Source organism: Hermetia illucens, chromosome 6, assembly GCF_905115235.1.
Source record: "Hermetia illucens chromosome 6, iHerIll2.2.curated.20191125, whole genome shotgun sequence".
NCBI lineage: Eukaryota > Metazoa > Arthropoda > Insecta > Diptera > Stratiomyidae > Hermetia > Hermetia illucens.
In genome coordinates this window covers 83408891-83427315 of record NC_051854.1, presented here as the reverse complement: position 1 = coordinate 83427315, position 18425 = coordinate 83408891, and the positions used below count along the sequence as shown (strand labels likewise).

The 18425-nt window shown below is 42.6% G+C and overlaps 1 protein-coding gene across 1 annotated transcript in view; it reads right to left on the bottom strand.

The window, feature by feature from the left end:
* LOC119659993 (organic cation transporter protein-like) overlaps positions 1–14139 on the bottom strand; it is a 276402-nt gene extending 262263 nt beyond the window's left edge. Inside the window, exon 1 of the mRNA XM_038068368.1 lies at positions 13940–14139. The gene's annotated coding sequence lies outside the window, so the exon portion shown is untranslated. The remainder of the gene's footprint in view (positions 1–13939) is intronic.
* Positions 14140–18425: the final 4286 nt, after the last annotated feature.

Here is an 18425-nt window from a genome sequence, read left to right as displayed (position 1 = left end):
TGCTTTAATCTCCAAAAGAACTACAGAGGGCAAAACATTGCTGTGCTCAACGATAGCCAAGCAATGATTAAGACACTTAGATCCAACCAGGTGAACTCTAAACTGGTATGGGAATTCCTTGAGAGACTGAATACACTCGGCTCGTCTAACAAGGTCTGGATATTCTGGGTTTCAGGCCATGTTAATTTGGAAGGCAGGGACACGGCGAAAACCCTTCTGTTAAATCGGAAATGGTATCATGGCTCTGACACTAAGAAATGAAGAGGAACGGTTGAGGGAACTATACTGGGCGCGCCTACCAGGGATGGAGCAGTCCAGGGTGCTTATTGGGGGATACGAACCCATGCGCACAAAGGATTGCGTAAACCTCATCAAAAAGAACCTCCGAATCACAGTGGGAATTTTTACTGGTCACTGTCGGCTAAACTATCACCTAGGGATGCTAGGAATATCTGCTGGCACTGCCTGCAGGTTTTGTGCGGAGGGTGATGAAATCTCTATACACGTCCTGGGACAGTGTCTGGCACTTGTGCAAAGTAGGTGTAGGCATCTGGGAGAACACTTAATACCAGATGCATAGTTGAGAGATCTAGAAGTAGGGACCATACTAAAGTTCCTGACGGTTATAGGCTTGCTTGAGATACTATAATTAATGGGTACACTATACCAGTAAAAGTGGCACAATAGTTCTTTAAGGACGCGGTGCGACTTTTCCTTAATAGAGTAATATTAATAAGGTAGGCCTAGACTGGATACCGGTTGTTGCGCCGTTGATGATGATGAGAGGTATTTGAGGATGTATGTATGTTGTATGATCTTAAAGTTCCTTGTTGCTTTCATTAAAGCTCTTAACTTCTCTAAACCAATATAAAAATTAAAGCAATTCCATTTCTTTGTAAAATATATTTCATCTAAATCTTTTCACTTTCCAAAATAGCACAACTTTACAATACTTTAGAACGATTTGATGGGTCAACCCTTCGATAAATTTATTGATATCCCAAGAAAGTTTGTTTAGATTCGCACATTTCCCTGCAAGCATTAAACGACTTCCATAAAAGGCGAATAAAAAGTTTCGAAACAATAAAAAATGTACTTTTACAGAATCCTCTGTGTTGTGTTTTTGCGTTTGGTCAGGACGCTACATTGTATGAGAAAAGAAATCACTTCGACTCCTTTACGCAAGCCATTGATGCCCTTTTGCTGTTATCAGACATTAAAATCGCATAGAATTAAATTGCCCGAGGTACATTTAAAAGCATTTAATTAATCAGATGGTTCCAGCGGTATTAGCAACCTGGTGCTTAGAGGGACAATTGAAGGAAGCAATTGAAATATATATCCTGTAATTGGAGGGTGCTCCTTTCCAACTTAACGAAACTATTGAGGAAGAGGAAGTACATCCACATTAAGATACAAGGAGGGGAATCTCTTAGTAACATTGAATACAACCTTTGGAAGTTATCCTTGAAATTGAGCTCATCAGATTGCAGCACTTAAGTAAGTTTCATAGATAGATAGTGTCGGTATGGGGTTAGGTCACATAAATTCGTGAATTACTTAAAGTGCTACACTAAATAATTATGTTTTCGTGTTTTGCGCTGTTGACTTCCATTTTCTGGAATTTGAATTGAAAACCTAACGACACTTGAGTTAGCATTTATTAGCATGTTTACGCTTAAGAATTTAATTTGTTTGTTGTTGTCTGAGGGAATTAGATTAATAACTTCTTTTCTCACCACAACATGAAGCATCTTAACAAGTTGCTCAAGTAAAAATTCGTAGGTTATTTACATATTAGCATATTGATGACCAAACGCTCCGAAAATAATAAATATCGGAGCACAGTGAGACACGGGCAACCGAATGCAGACGACGTTTTTCTATTTTCCATATTCAGAGTATCAATTATGATACTTTATAATGAAAGACATTTCCTTTGAGAATCTCTGAAAAAGTGAAATCTGCCAAGTTTTGCACCCTTTCTTGAAAGCTTGAATCCTTTGATCCAGAATATTGTTACCTAAGCACTGACAAGGAAGAGATTTTCTTAGATTATGCCTTCCAATTCAGGTTCGAAACTGATTCATAAATCGCTGAACAGAATATAAATGTGGAGAAAATAAGGTCCCTCAATCTTAAAGTACTTTATGTTGTTTGATGGCAAGGATGCCTTAGTAAAATGTTGAGAACTGGAATTAAAACGTGTATTTTTTGTACAAAATATATTAAGATAAATGGGTCACAAGCTATGATTCAGCCCTAGCTATACTTTACTCTATTAACAGTCGGGAAACCGTAAGCTTGACGCTTTATAAAAGATTTTGTGTTTCCCTTTGTGAGGGTACCTGAATTCCACCTACCACGGCTGAATGAACAAATATTGGTTCTTTCCTCTAATGTAAAGTATCTGGGTGTAATCCTGGATCCAAGCTATTATAAATTGGAGATTGAACATAAAACTGAGGGTAAAAAAGGCCTGTATAGCCTTCTATGCCAGCAAGAGAACCTTTGCAAAGAAATCGGGTCTCCGGCCAAGGATGGTTCAAAGAACCGCGTGTGCAGGTGCTACCGGGGCTCTGCAGTCCTGCCCGGCTCCGCTATTGGCAGTCTTTCGGTGAATACAGTCGGTGTTTCGTTAGCGGCTGTCAAGGGCGGAGTCTATTCGCACTAGCTGGCAGCCGCGGGCCTTAGATGGCGGAGACTCACGAGCTGTGCCAAGTGAAGGAGAACTTGGCCCGCTTATATTATAGCCCGATCACGAGAGCTCTTGTTCCAGATGCGTGCAAATGCATTCAAGATTACGGTGGTCTTCACGGGGCACTGATCCATAGGGGACCATGCCGCCATGTTTGGCATACCCTACAATTCGCATTTCCGAAGCTGCGGAAAAGGAAGGGAAACCCTCATACATTTCTCTGCGATTGCTCAGCTCTAGCTAGAGTCAGGCTACGGATACTGGGCAAACCATTCTTTAGGGACCTCAGAGAGATTTCTGGCTGCAAGGTCGGAGAGCTGCTTTCCTTTGTGAATACTAGAGGTTGGCTCTGAAGATTCGAGCCGGCTAGACTCTGCCTCTGTACTCTGTACTCTGGCGTTCTACAACTGGTGTTCTTTGTGATCGACGTATCAGCAAACGTCTCAAATCTAAAATTTATCGCAATATCGTCCATCTGCCGCTCTCTATAGTCCTGAGTGTCGGCCGGGCGTGATACCTTTGACAACATTCGAAATGAGAATATCCGCGATCGATATGGGGTTACACCAATTGTGGGGAAACTTCGAGGAAGGCGTCTTCGACAGTATGGTCACGTAATTCGCGTTAACGAGAATTCACTTACTACACTTTTCTGAACATCGAAGTCAATGGTAAGCGACCGAAAGGCCGGCCGAAACAACGCTGGATGGGGATTTAAAGGCCTCGCGATTACATCCACATCAGGCATTTAGTCACGACGAGCTGACCCCGCTTGAGGACGGGACAAAGATTGAAGAATTTTTTTAGAAAATTTAAATAAATCATTTGATGGAAAGCCCTGTGTGATAATAGTCAACCTCATACGCTTCACACTCTAAGTTTAATATTATCAGCAAATACGAAGAATTTAACCTACATCAAATATAAACAAGTCGACGGATCGGAAGATGGACGCTTCTGATACGAAAGGTTTTGTGTATTTCTTAGCAGGTAGCATGTAATATATGCATATATTATGTGAGAGTATCCATTTTCGAATGATATTGACATTCACAGTCTTGAATTTTCAAAGAAGCAACAACTTTGACGTATTAAAACTTTGTTAGTAATGGTGCGATTTCTACTAAACTTGGTAAAATCATGCTCTATATTTTAGTCTACATCAATGCAATTTCGTGGTGTTAGGATAAACTTTAGGGGGGTTTTGCAGCCAATTACTAAAAATTATAGTAACATACTATTATTAACTTTATTTGAACAGATATCGGTATAGAAGGTACTTCGGAGTCCAGGCAGCCTCCTGATTTTTTTCAGATTTTCTGGTTGAGTATTTTCTGAGAATGGTCCCATTTAAGAAATGGTCACTTTCAATCACCGCACTCCCCACCTACCCAATAAATATCAAAACTAAGAACGGTTTCGAAAAGTACTAACCGAGACCTTTGATTTTATATCCTACATGACTATATTTGATAAAAAAAAGTTTACACCCCCCTTTTGCATGTATGGCGACCCCCGATTAAATTCGATGTAAAAGGATGTAACTCACTGTATGCGTGAGCGTTCACAATTCACACCTTTCTACTAAATTTGGTGTCAATCGCTATAACCACCTCCGAGAAAAATGCGTGTAACGAACAGGCGGACATTCAGGCGAACAGACAGACGGAAAGACAGACAGACAGACAGGAAGCTCAGATATAAGCACCATGTACAGTATGTTTGTGATAAATCATCCACTGCTAGTATGGCCCTGGCGAGGATGATGCCGAACGTGGGAGGGCCACGGCATACCTCTAGGTTGCTTATAGCCGGGATAGTGACCTCAGCATTCGTCATCTCTGGAATGATCTGGATCTGACATCTTGGCGGATGGGGTGGTGAATATATACCATCCGAAGCCAATCCCTTCCTTATTGCAGACGAAGAACGCTGAGAGGGAGAGATCCATAAATATATGGCAAGGGCAGTGGGAACGCTCCGGAAAGGGTCGGTAGACTCACAGGCTCATTCCTGCCATCAAGGAGTGGTTGGAGAGACGACACGGTGAGATTAATTATAATCTCACCCAGTTTCTCGCGGGACATGGAGGATATCTCCAATACCAGGAGGATATCTCCAATACAGGTTTTCATCCGACTGTCCAAATTGTGATGGAGTCCCAGAGGACCCAGAGCATGTATTCTCCCACTGTCCGAGATTTGCGGAAGAAAGGAGGAATCTAGAGGAGACTCTAGGAGAAGTGCTGGTACCAGAACATCAGGTGCCGAAATTGTCAACTCCATGATCGCATCTATTCAAGATAAATTACGGAAGGCAGAGGAAAGGAGAAAAGCGCGGTCACGTGCGCCGCGTATTGACGAAATGGGATTAAGCTGGATTGAGCTGACTGCGCCCGGTGATGTAATACCTTATGGTGGTTCCGCGGGGCAAGGAGGGAGTCGGGGGTGGTTTTAGTGGGCAAAAATCCCACACGCTGGTGTGTTCAGGCCAGTGTCTTTTGAAGATTTCCACCTCCTCAAAAAAAAAAAAAAGACAGACAGATAGACAGACGGACAGACAGACAGACAGTAAACTGATTTTAATAAGGTTTTGTGTTTACATAAAACCTTAAAAAGGGATGGGGAGAAGTCGATTCTTCTTGAATGGAATTTTAATATTTTACTCGAATGTCAATTATTCTCGTTAATTATGACGTCAGCATCTTATTTGTATGGCTTAAGATGCCGTAAACTCGCAGGAAATTGATAAGTTTGAACTGCTATAACTTTGACATTAATAATCGGATAACTGCGGCGAGTGTATGCAAGAGACAGTCCTCTATGTCGGTGTAAAATTTAGTACTCCTAGAATGAACTTAAGGGAGGTTTTTCAGCCAATTTCTAAAAGTTGGTAATATAATATTAGTAAGTTTATTTGAGCAGATATCGGAATGGGGAATCTTTCGAGGCTTAAATTCACATAAGTGTTTTGCACAAAACCTTAAAAAGGGCTAGGTAGAAAAAGTTTCTTCATAAATACAAATCTAATATTTCATGAGATTCTCAATTATTCTCGTTAATTATGACGTCAGCATCTTATTTGCATGGCTTAAGAAGCAGTAAATTAGCACGAAATTTGAAATTTGAAGTTTGAACTGCTACAACTTTAGCGTTAATGGCCAGATTTTCATGAAATTTGGCATGTGTATGCGAAATATGGTCCTCTATGCTGTTGAGGTTTCAGTAAATTTCTAAAAGTTGGTTCTCTTCTTTGGCTTTCCTTTTGATTGTGCTGCTCTTCGTGTCTCCCCGCCCAACTTCCTCACGTTCGTTGTATCTTGTGTACTTGTCCCCTGTGCTTGTCCTTCTCACCTGTATGAAGAATTGTTTGCCAGTTTTTCTGAACTCCTTACTATCAAATGCCTTTCCCTCCCTTTCTTTCCTTCCGGAGATTTTAACCTCCCCATGCTCCACTAGCCTAATCATCCTAGCCTTCCAATTCCTTCCAACAACCCCTCTCATTCTTCCCTTCTACCTTCTTCCTTTATAAACACTTGCTCTGCCTTGAATTTTAATACCACCAAAAACTCCTTGGGCCACACTCACGATCTCTTCCTTTCCAACCTCCCCGAGCGTCACCTCTCTTTATTTCCTTGCACATCCCCGTATGTCAAAACTAACGCTCACCACCCCGCGGTTGAATTTGAAACAGAACTCCCTCGTTCAAAACCCAAAACCAAGCGTAAATCTACTAAGTTCAACTTCCGCAAAGCCAATTTTGACAGTCTGAACTCAGCTTTAGCGTCTTTCATTTGGGTACATATATTAAGGAAATCATCGTATGATCAACCTCTAAATACCTTTTGCAATATCTTGTCCGATCTGCTATTCTGTTATGTCTCTTCTTCCCCTCCCTGTCTACGTTCTTGCCCAACTTGGTTCCCAATGGAAATTCTTACTGACATTCGCCTGAAACATTCACTGCGGAAGAAGTTTCGGGCTTTTAAGAATGACGCCCACCTTACTCACTTTAAGGCTATACGTTCCACTGTGAAATGGTCAGAAAAGCGCATACAAGGTATTTATTGAGCGTCGAAACCGCCCTTGCCCGCGGCAACGTAAAACCCTTTTGGTCTCATACTCGCAATTCTCGTAATACCACTCAAACTCTCCCTTCTTCTATCAGTTTCGCTGACTCCACTGCCAAGTCCCCAAAACAATCCTTCTCTGCACCTACCCTTCTCTTGCTGTGAACTACCGACCCATTTCTCGGAGCTCGAGATTTACTACCACTCTCCGATCCCGAGGCCATGACGGTCCTACAATGCCCTACAGCCTGGGTCCTTGGACTCTATTTCCTTCTATAGTTTTAAGCGTAAAATAAGCCATTACACCTCCCTCTGAGGACAAAATGTAATAAGGAATTTGTTTTCTGTGTATTGTCCTCATTAAATATAAAAAATATATACTATTAATAAGTTTATTTGAGCAGATATCGGAATGGGACATATTTTGAGGTCTAGATCACCATCCTGATTTTTTTTTTCGGATTTCTGGGTTGGGTAGGCTCCGAAAATGAATCCTGTCTCACTTCAAGTGCATATATTTTGACTCCTTACTTGCGCATTTTGCAATTCAAAACTAGTGTCAGTTTCGGAAAGTACTAAAGTACTACACGACTATATCCGGTGAACATTTTTTTAAATCCCCCTTTTCCATATATGGGAAGCACCCCTTTAAACCCCACCTAAATTTATGTCACTCACTGTGTGCGTTGGATTTCATAGTTCCCATCTATCCACCAAATTTCGTTGGGAGCGGTTCAGCCATTTTGGAGAAAAGTACGTGTGACAGACAGACAGACAGACAGACAGAGAGACAGTGAATCGATTTTAATAAGGTCTTGTTTTACACAAAACCTTAAAAAATATATAACTAAGGGAAACGGTTTTGGCTTCCGGTTGTTTCGGTAATTGCCATAGAAAAGAGTATTTTATTACTTCCACTGGATTTTCACAATCGTTCCCAATCCAAATAATTTCGTTGCCAGCATGCCTTCACATATTCTGTAGAAATCGTCATTGTATAGCACGAGGACAGCCGTTCTTGCTTATTTCCTGTAGATAACTAGAATGTTCCATTGCCACTGGGAGGCTATAGTGATGCATTACTACGTGGTTAAGACTTTGGTCCAGTGCAGCATGTTCATATTTGATGGCCAGGACAATACATTGCTTTGAGGTTCTCTTCTATTAATAATTGTGTGGTATTCATACGCTCTAACCGCATCATCTGCCAGAGTGTATTTCAAAACCTTATCCTTCATGATGGGAGCATTCTGGGTCATCTAGCATTTCAATCTAATTGTTGGAAATATGTTGTGGTCCCCGCGTCGAGTTGGAACTAATTTATGTTGTAACTGAATTTTCTGTATTCGATCTATCGTATTCGAGAAAGGAGGTCGATGGATATGAATCCAGGGAATTCCGAGAGCTGTCCTTATTTGGGAACTTGCATTCTCATCAGATAGAATAAATTTCTGGGACTCAAATAGACAATTTGCCTCATTTACTTGAAGATTTCTACTAAAAGCATGTGGTAGTCGCTAGTCTCGTGGCATTAGAGAATCCTTATCCTTCCTTCAACCTGCGTCGTCGTCATCGTACATCAAATTGACCTAATCGTCCTCTTACCGTAAACAAATATAAGGGGTGGGGAGAGGAGCCAGTTTGAAACATCGAAAGAGGTCAACATACAACTGGACTACTGTTTGAGAAAAAGAAGGACATGTTTTTAGTTACTATACATACATTGCTGACATTGGAAAGTTGAATCGTAGGTTTTTACGATGGTAGTTCGGGAGTTCCTTGAAAGTTCCTTGCGTATCTGACGGGTTCTTCAAAGATAGTCGGTAAAATTAATGACTAAATATTCCAGAGCACTAACTTACATGCATACTCGTTGTTGGAATATTTCGTTCGTTAATGAAGAACGTGGGAAATTTAATAGCATAACAAGCACCAGAAGCTGACAAAATAAAGCTGGTAGAGGTAGCTGAAATATGATTGCAGTGAACCCCTGTGTGGGACAAAGTGCAGCCACAATTACGCATCATCGCGGTCCGTTACTGAAATATGCTTCATCTCACTCTACGATTTTCTGATAATTTTGCACTCCCCTTCCACTGTTCTGCACCACTAGGGCGACCAACTCCTCGGCCATCCGGGGACAGTGGGTTCCATTGCACCTCATAACGTGTAATGAAGTTTTCCCCGTTTCTCAATAAGTCACCATCCGCTGCTGCTTTTTCATTAACATGTCTACGGGTATCTGGTCCACGTCTCGACAATTCTTCGTAAGTTATTTTCTTAGGCCAGAATACCGTGATGGTATCTTTTAGGCAAGAATTGATAAGAGTTTTTATAAAGGCGTTATGATCGGTTTCGCCATTTGGCTCCATCTGATCTGATCTGGGTGCAATCTCGAGGCTTTTAAATCCCCATCCAGCGTATCAAGCCACCATTGTTTCAACCTTCCTTTTGGTCGTTTACCATCGACTTCGATGTTCAGACCAATATTGGCAAGTGAATTCTCGTTAGCACGAATTACATGACCATACCATCGAAGACGCCTCTCTCGCAACTTTTCCACGATCGGTGCAAACCCATATCGAACGCGGATATCCTCATTTCGGATGTGAACAGAACGTGTGACGCCACGAGTCCAACGTAACATCTTCGCCTCTATTACCGCAAGACGTCGTTCATTGTCTTTTAAAGTTGGCCAACACTCAACACCATAGAGAGCGACAGGACGGAGGACATTGCCGTAAATTTTAGATTTAGGATGTTCGTTGATACGTCGATCACAAAGAACACCATCTGTGGAAGGCCATTTCATCCAGGTTGCGTTAATGCGTGAAGCAATTTCATAACGCAGCTCTCCATTGGCTGATAGCGTTGACCTGAGGTATTTAAATTGCTCAGTTCTAGGCACATGACTGCCGCAGACAGTAATTGTGCCTGTTTCATGGAGATCGGTGGTCAAAAATTTAGTTTTGTTTAGATTTAATCTGAGACCGTGTTGCATGAGGCGATGATTCCATTTCATTTTTGTACAAGTTGCTCGAGATCATTTTTGCTATCAGATGCTAAGAAAACATCATCTGCATAAAGCAATGTATAGGCCGCAGGACGTTGGATATCCCGTGTGACGGTGTCCATAACAAGAACAAAGAGGAGTGGTGAGAGGGCGCTTCCTTGGTGAACACCAACAGAAACACGAAGCGGTTTTGATACACCCGCCATACTTCGAACTTTACTTTTCGGATCGTGGTAGAGTAATTGAACCCAGCACACGAGTTCTTCTGGTACGAAGTGTTGTCGTAAAGCATACCAGATGAGTTCGTGTCATACACGGTCAAACGCTTTCTATAGGTCCAGAAATGCAATGTAAAGAGGGCGATGCTTCTCACGGTGTTTCTTCATGAGTAACCGCGCAGCGTGTATTGCGTCAGTAGTTTCGCAGTTTTTGACAAATCCGGCTTGATTCACGGTTATTTCAACAATTTCGCGAATGCGGTTGTCAAGAATGTGTTCAAATTTTCATGGTATGAGAAAGTAACCGGATCGGACGGTAATTTGAACATTTTGCTGGACTACCTTTCTTTTTTGCCCTATTGGAACAGTGGTACTTTCTTGCCAGTCAGATCTTCCTTCCTGAACAACCCGATTAAAGAATTCACTGAGCCACAGTGTTGGGTCCCAGCTCTTCGCTTTCCGGAGTTCAGATGCGATGTCGTCAGGTCCTGTTGCTTTCCCTGATTTCATTCGTTTTATTGGCTCCTCGACTTCAGTTGCGCTGACAGTTAAGCGCATGGCGTTTAACGTAGGTACCTGCCGTGAAATTTAATCCTACGGTCCTCTTCAGACACGGATTGATTTTGTGACCACAATCAAAGCCCCGCTGAGACAAGCAACAACGGTACCAGTCTATACCAAATGCGTGCTGCTCCGTCTTCCTCACCGCCACCTCTGAGCACCAGTTGCGCTGACAGGTGGAACTGGACCAAATGTCGGCAATGATTGTGGAAGTGGAGCATGAGCAAATTCTTCAGTTGAAATCTGTTCGAAGTATTCTTGCCATTTATCCATTGCGGTTCGACGTTTGGTATGCAAAGTACCGTTCTTGTCATTAACGGAACAGAATTGTTCGATAGCCTGTGTACGTTCATTACGGCTTTTAGCAAGTCGATACAAATCTCTCTCGCCATCTCGAGTGTTCAGTTTATCGTAAAGATTTTTGTAATGGTTCGCTCCGGTGACAGTGATCGCTGTCTGCTTCCCGGTTGGCATTCTTATAAGTTTGCCAATTAGCAGGCGTTTTATCGTCGAGAAATTTGTGGTAGAGGGGTTTCTTTTCAAGGACCTTCATTTCCACATCATCATTCCAAAGGTAAGTATCTCGGTTGATGTACCACTTACCCGGCTTAGTGACTCCGAGGGTTGCAGAGGTCGCTTTGTGGATCGTGTCTCTCATTTGGTTCCACAATTCTTCCACATTCTAAATGGTCGGTAATCGTTTGAGTGAGATCATTTCGTCTTTTTTCATCTGCATCTTTCTCGGCATCAGGTCGACGTGTCTGCAGTGTGTACGCGGGGAAGAAGTGAATAGTGCAATTAGCTGATATAATGGTGAGCTTCATCAGCCGATCATCAAATCTTTCGAATTCTTTAATGGCATCATGGAAACCCTCTGAGATAGCGATGCCAATACCATATTGAGTGTGTGGGTTACCAAACTAGAGATGTTTGTAGCCATTTTTACCGCGTCCGCGTTCAATGTCGCAGCTTTTGACACCAGACCATCAAGTTTCTTGCAGAGCGCAGATATCAATGCGCCTTTTCCGAAGTGCTCTTGAGAGTTCCTTGGTCTTTCCAGTTAGGCTGGCTGGCCACCATTTAGCGTGCAAACACGTATTTGTTATGTTCGGACTAATTTGCTTACGTCCTGATGCCGTCCATGCGTCAAGAATCCTTTCCCATTTCTCCTGCCGCGTCGACTGAGGAGGACGCCCTAGCGTTTCTCCGAGGCTTGTAACACAATGTGATCATCTTGTTTGTAACGACATTGTATGCATTTTCTTCGTCGACCTTCGCCGCATCTGTCACGAAGAGAGATCAGGTAGGATTTAGCATAGTAGAATAACTACCACTGCGCTCTATTTATCTCTTTCCCTGATCTACGCATTTTATTTTTGTTTTACTGAGAAGGGTACGTTGCCCCAAACCCTCCTCCTTTACCTGGGTTTGGGACCATCATACTATGTTAATAACATGGCGGAGTTTTCCCGGCTTTCATATGGTTCTTTTTACGGAATTACGGCTACGTACATTTCGCCAGCATCTTAAGCTGTCCTCCTTACCTATTACACTTTCTTGGGTGTTGAGTCCCTTTTTCTTTCAACTTTGCTGCTCTATTGATTTGTCCAGACTTTAACAAAGACTCTTCTCCTCCTAAGTTTTGAATGGGTCTCACTTACTTTGATTTTTGCTAACATTTTCCCCCGACATCCTTACTCTTCTTGCAGAGCATCGGTGTTTTGTTACCCAGTGCAATAGGGGCAGTCCACGATTGTTTGCTACATCTTACATCGCTCGGGTAGTGATAGTTTCCTCCTTCTCGTATCCTCCCACTAAACTCTCCCCCTAGGGGAAGAACTTTCAATCGCGGGGACTTCTGCCCATAGTAATTAGGTTGTACGAAGAATTGAGGTTCTTGTGAGCTGGTCCGTCGCTTTAACCAGTTGTACTGCCTTCAGTGGACTTGAAATATTTGACGGCAGCCCGCTTGCCCAATCCCTAAAATCGCCGGTACTGAATTTCCGTTGCGCTGCATCGAAACTTTCTGTCTCCTCTTCTACTCCATGTCCGGTTTTATTTTTGAATATCTTTCCCATAGTCAATTTCTATCCAGGAGTGGGCTATTTGTTCCAATATATTCGGTTTGCGTATAAGTATTGCAGTATATGCACTACTACGAATGGGTTTTCTTATTCGTACGAAGGGACTCGCCTAACATATTAATTACCTAATGTGTATATTACAATATTATACTGGGTGCGGCAGCATAACTTCCTTTTTTAAAATGCGCGCCACTCAGTGAGTTGATATCATAGCGGAGCGCTAGTAGTCCCGTTCAAGAGGGGATACTGTAAAGTTTTGTCCCGACACGGTTCAGTCGTTAGAATAGTGAGGAGCGTGCCTTTGCCGTTGAGATATACTTTTCAAGTGGATGTTCGGTTATTGCGACACAGCGTGCATTTCGAAATCGCTTTAATTTAGCCCCGTTGGCTCCCGTCCCAGACTGCAAATCAATTGTTACATGGGTCACTACATTCAGACAAACTGCGACAAAAGGAAGAACTGGAGTCCCTCGGCCCGTTAGATCACCTGAGAACATTGAAGCAGTGAGAGCGTCAATGTTGCGATCGCCACGGCGTTCTGCGCGCAAACACGCACCTGCCCTTGGATTATCCGATCGTTCTATGAGAAGAATTCTTCGTGATGATCTTCATTTTCATCCCTATAAGATGGCGATAGTGCAGGAACTTTCAGAACGTGGCTTCAATTCTCGGATGAACGCGTGTGAGCTTCTTCTTGATGTCGTTCCCGAGGGTGCTATTGTTTTTTTTTATTGAGTTTTGAAAAAGGAAGTTATGCTGCCGCACCCTGTATATGTATTTCCACTATGAACAAATTGTGTTTGTTAGTTTTTGTTTACGATCCTACCCTGTATAATTCCACAATCCCTTGAAGCTTCACTATCCCAAGGGTTTACTTTATGATTTTATTAGGTTGGAGTTGGATATTGGTTACAAAAGTGGCGCAATCTATGAGCCGCCATTTCAAATTCGAAAGGATCTGGCTTTGAATGACAATAGAGTAATGTATCCTTTAGGTCAAATTATCTTAAAATTTGCTGAGGGAATCACAAAATAAATTTTTCCAAGCAAAACTTTTAAACATATTTGATGAGATGTATTCCAGAAGTGGTACTATGCTATCCTTGTATGTTCTGTCTAAACCGATCCGGCATTAAGAGTTTTTAGTAGCGCTGTTACCAGCATTTGGGTAGCGATATTAAACTACTTTGTTAATACAGGAGTATTGTGGAAATGGTTCAAAAACATATTTTTCAAAATAGACACTACTTAATCACTATCTTGGTATTCTTATATATACAAATAAACTGCACTCACGATTATGGGCACGTTATCCTTTCGTACGTGTATGAATAATCCTTCGAGGTGACCGCTTCTTCACTTGAACTATTCCACCACTTGCCGCTAGTTAGTGTTAGCAGCAATATTTCGCATCAAACACGCGACTCCACAAACTTCCATACACTCGATAACAACGAACCGAGGTGACCAATATTCAACTGTAAACCTTTGGAAAAGTTCACCAATAAATATAACCACCGTCTGTTTGCCATACTAATCACCAGGACCCGAGTGGAGGATTCCCACTCAACCGATGATTTAATGACACGATCCAATTTCACTAAATAAGATTTTTTCTAGTATCAGCAATTGAATAACCTCCCGTTCCCACTTTGGACACCTGCCACCCTCGTTACCACAAATAGGTGATGAACTGCCAATACCATAACATCTTAATGGAAAGAGAGTCACCTCCCGTAGTACATTGCATGCTCGAATTCATCTTGTTTGCCTCCTGAATTATCGAAATTGGCTAAACGAATTTACATAGAATTCACAGATACTAATCACAAAACTAAACAAATCCATCTTTCTTCTTGTTGGCTTGTGGTGTTTTTTGCTGCGACAATGGATTGCCCGTGGAAATTGTTTCAGTGGCAATTTTATCAAGTGTCGTAGCTCTCGGGCTTTAAGATTTTATGATGTAATAGTGGAAATGTAATTATCATCTCAGGAGATATGAATGGGATCAGTGCGTCTTATCAAGCTGCTTGGAATCGTTATATTTGACAGTTAATCATATGCAATAAGATAAACGTGATGCGCCCGTGCAAGAACAAATGCATTCGTTCAAATATGCATTAGAAATGAAGATAATCGAAGGCAAAGGCAGCCCGTTGTGAATGCAACATGATCATGATTACCTCACAACAATTTAACTAGGTTAACGCTTGGACCTTGAAAAGTAGTTAGTGGAGTTATGCTTTCGCTTCGTGTCTAAAAAGATACATGTCTGAACTGATACTGCCATAAATCCAGCTAATGGCATATGAGAACTATAAGAAGAGGCCGAGCACCTGCAATGAAGTGCAGGCTGGTCTCGTCCTCCTCCTGACCCTGGCTGCATATAGTCGAAACTGCCACCGTTATTTAATCCTTTTGGGTACGAAATCCATAAGTTTGTTTGAAATAAGCCATAACTAATGTTTATAAAGGGTAATAAACGCATTGTGAGTTGCTTACTCCAGAGAAAATACATACTAAGTGCATGGGTAGGGGTAGCATTAGGCACTTTGACTAAATTCGGCTCTTATAACTTCCTGAAATACAGTTTAAGCCTGATAAGTATGATAGGAACGAGCTAATGTTAAAAGTTCATTTAGAGGGCCTATGTTGGTATCATCCCCTGAGATCGAGGAAAATTTCGGATAGTATCTATTATTTTTTTCCTCTGGGCGCTTCGGTTTCTTCACATAACCAGCCAATTAGAAAAATACATGACGATGTCACATCTTTGTCATGGATCAGAACTTTAAACACACTTAAAGGTTCGTGAAGCTACCGTTTCCTAGTATCATCATAAGTATCATAAACTTGGATTCGAGGGTTTCTCAAGTTATACGAAACGGGTGCATAGAGAACTTCCCTTAAAATTAGACAAGACTTATTCATCTCCAATGGTTTTCATAATCATCATCATCAACGGCGCAACAACCGGTATCCAGCCTAGGCCTGCCTTAGTAAGGAACTCCAGATATCCCGGTTTTGGGCGAAGATCTACCAATTCGATATCCCTTAAAGCTGTCTGGCGTCCTGGCCTACGCCATCGCTCCATCTCAGGCAGGTTCTGCCTCATCTTCCTTTTTTACCGCAAATATTTCCCTTATAAACATTCCGGGCTGGATCATCCACACGGATTAAGTGACCCACCCCGGATTTTATCAACAACGAAACGGTCGAGGTATCGCTCAGAGATTTCCTCGTTATACAAGCTACAGAATCGTCCATCCTCATGCAGGGGGTCAAAAATTCTTGGGAGGATTCTTCTCTCGAACGCGGCCAAGAGTTCGCAATTTTTCCTTGCTAAGAACCCAAGTCTTTGAGGAATAAATGAGGACTGGCAAGATCGTTTGTCTTGTACAGGAAGAGCTTTGACCCTATGGCGAGACGTTTCGAGCGGAACAGTTTTTGTAAGCTGAAACAAGCTCTGTTGGCAGCCAACAACCGTGCGTGGATTTCATCGTCGTAGCTGTTATCGGTTGCGATTTTCGACCCTATTTAAGAAAAATTTACAACGGTCTCAAAGTTGTAGTCTCCTATCGTTATGGTTTTCGTTTGATCAGCGCGATTCGATGTTGTTCGTTTTTTGGTTTTTGGGGGTGACGTTGCCACCATTTACTTCGTCTTGTCTACATTAATGTGTAGCCCAAGTTCTCGCGTCGCCTTCTCGATCTGGATGAAGAGCTGTACATCTCGGGATGTTCTTCCCATAATGTCAATATCGTCAGCATAGGCCAGTAGTTGGGGAACTTGAAGAAGATGGCGCCTTTCGCATTTGCATCTCCATCGCGAATCACTTTCTCCAGGGCCAGGTTAAAAACGACGAATGATAGGGCATCTCCTTGTCTTAAACTGTTGTTGATGTTGAATGGTCTCGAGAGTGATCCGGCTGCTTTTATCTGGCCTCGTACATTGGTCAGGGTAGCCTAGTCAGTCTTATAAATTTCGACGGGATACCGAGCTCTCTCATGGCCGTGTTCAGTTTGACTCTGGCTATGGTATCATAGTGGTCAAAGCCTAAGTATAGGTCCAGGGCGAAACGTGGATTGGTACCCACGATGGAGCATATGATCTGGGAAATGCCTGCTGAACCAACACCAAGAGCTCTGCTACCAAACCCTATCTCCCGTGTCTAAAAACGGGGCAAATTTTACCAACTGGTCCTCCAACCCTACACAGAAAACCGATGTTACGAATCCACAACAGGAGCCTCGGACTGTATAGATAACACAACGACAATGGAATAACAATTTGCGTATTTTATCATAGAACGTGCGCTCCCTGTACCGAGGCGAAGCTGCTAAGCACCTAGCCAATACCCTGTTCCAATATAGGACTGATGTAACAGCGTTACAGGAGATGCCTTCGACAGGGACTGGGTTCCTGGCGAAGAGCCGCTACACCACATATTATAGTGGCCATCCAATAAACCATGTGCTCGGAGTTAGTTTCTTAGTCAGCCAAAAAATGAAACTTGCTGTTATCGGTTTTGAAAACATAAGCGAACGACTATGCACTCTGCGCTTGCGAGGCAAATTAAGAAATATGCATAAGCCTCATTAACGTCCACGCGCCTACAGAGGAGACTGCAGAGTCGGAGAAGGATACCTTCTACGAGGCAGTAGAACGAACCCCCGAAGCCTGCCCCAGATATGATATCAAAATTATACTTGGGGATTTTAACAGCCAAATAGGTACGAAGCCAGTATTCAGGTGATACGTTCGTTCCCGTGGCTAACATCAAAATACAAATGATAACAGACTGTGAATTATCCAATTAGCAGTATCACACGAAATGGTTGTTGGAAGTACCTGGTTTGCGCGAAAAACGGTTCCCAAACATACATGGGCTTCTCCAGACGGGATCACTTTCAACCAAATTGACCACGTGTAGGTCGATCGCCGCCACCTCTCAGCCTTGACGAATGTCAGAACATATAGGGGGGGGCAATATGGGCTCGGATCACTATCTCATTGACATGGTGCTCCGAACTTGAATAACAACACCACCCAGAATACCCTCTGACAATCAGGTGAGAGTTAACACTGAAGCTATCAACAACACAACCCTCCGCGACACCTATAACAGGGAAAATGGATGCGCAATAACTGCAGTCAACAGAGGACCTGGAGATAAAGCATCAACAAATAATCTTCACAATTACCTGAAGACCGTTATCATAAATATGGCCACAAAAATACTGGGCCCCAGCCGCAAAAAGAGTCGGAACGGTAGATTCGACGATGAATGTAAACTAGCAACAGAATGGAGGAAGGCCGCATACCGAGTAACATTGCATTCTCGAAAAACGCGGGCACACGCGGAGATTTATCACGAACTTCGGCGAGCGGAGAAGCGACTTCATAGACGCAAGAAGAAAGCCTGGGAGGACTAAGAGGTCTGTGAATTCGAAAAATAAAGGGAGGAATCGCAGCAGGTGCGCAAATTTTACCAACAAGTCAGTAGGATGAAGCCTTACACACCTCGATGCTCATTCTGCCGAGACAAAGAGGGAAATCTGAGTGGGTATATTGGAGCGATGGGTTGAGTACTTGATGAACTACTGAACAACCAGAACATCGGCGAGTTGGAGGTCCCGCCAACTGAGGACGACAGACAAATACTGCGACCGCCATGTGTAGAAGGTACACTCCGTGCAATTCATCGACCTAAAAATCATAAGTAGCCAGGAGCCAATGGAATGGTTAAATATGGAGGCGACCAATTACACCAAGTGGTTCA